The 1,164-nt window shown below is 60.9% G+C and overlaps 1 protein-coding gene across 1 annotated transcript in view; it reads right to left on the bottom strand.

Moving 5' to 3' along the window:
* Positions 1–1,164, bottom strand: part of SYNGR3 (synaptogyrin 3) — a gene marked incomplete at its 5' end in the record, with an annotated part of 2,710 nt that overhangs the window by 569 nt on the left and 977 nt on the right. The window lies entirely within an intron of this gene.

Below are 1,164 nucleotides of genomic sequence, written 5' to 3' on the forward strand. Positions count from 1 at the left end.
CCCGCATCCCCCCAAAACCCACCAGCCCCTCAGGACCCCACATCCTCCCGTGACCCCACATTCCCTCAGGACTCCATGTTCCCCCAGGACCTCGCATCCCCCCAAAACCTCACAGCCCCTCAGGACCCCACATCCTCCTGTGACCCCACATTCCCTCAAGACTCCATGTCCCCCCAGGACCTTGCATCCCCCCAAAACCTCACAACCCCTCAGGACCCCACATCCTCCTGTGACACCGCATCCCCTCAGATCTCCACGTTCCCTCAGGACCTCGCATCCCCCCAGGACCTCACATCCCCCCAGGAGCCCACGTTTCCCCAGGAGCCCACATCCCCCAGGACCCAGTGTCCCCCCAGGACCCAGTGTCCCCCCAGGACCCCACATCCTCCTAAAACCTCACATCCACCCCTCAGGACCCCACATCCTCCTGTGACACCGCATCCCCTCAGATCTCCACGTTCCCTCAGGACCTCGCATCCCCCCAGGACCTCACATCCCCCCAGGAGCCCACGTTTCCCCAGGAGCCCACATCCCCCAGGACCCAGTGTCCCCCCAGGACCCAGTGTCCCCCCAGGACCCCACATCCTCCTAAAACCTCACATCCCCCATCTTACTACAAAGCACTGAGCACGCCACAGCACCCCAGGCATCCGCAGTCCCCTCTCCATTACAGCCAACAGCTAAAACCACCCCAAAACACAACCCCTAACGCTAAAGAAGCCATTTCCGTGTGTCAGGCTGACCCCAAAGCTCTGCCTGGGGTGTGGGTCCCGTGCAGATTTGGCACCAACGAACCCATCTGCTGCGGGCCAGCAAAATGGGTCAGTTCTGCCGGGACTCCCTCGCCCTGTCCCAGGTTGCCAGGATTCAGGTCGCCAACGGTGGGAAATGCGGGCGGCAGAGCTGCGAGCGCACCACGCTCGCTCTTGTTTCAGGAGGTTTCATTAACAATTCAATTAGTTTATGTGTGACAGGCTCAGGAGGAAAAAAAAAAAAAACCCACCCCAAAAAAACGCCTGCAGACACCGAGAACGGCTTCCGAACCGCGCTGGTTATGTGCTGATAAGGCAGAGCATCCCGGTTTATTAACGGTAATAATCCACACAGCCCAGCCACCCCCTGTGCTGGCGGCAGGGGGCCCGGGGACCCCCACCCCTGCCCGGG

The sequence above is a fragment of the Mesitornis unicolor genome, unplaced genomic scaffold (assembly GCF_000695765.1).
Source record: "Mesitornis unicolor isolate BGI_N332 unplaced genomic scaffold, ASM69576v1 scaffold42511, whole genome shotgun sequence".
Lineage (NCBI taxonomy): Eukaryota > Metazoa > Chordata > Aves > Mesitornithiformes > Mesitornithidae > Mesitornis > Mesitornis unicolor.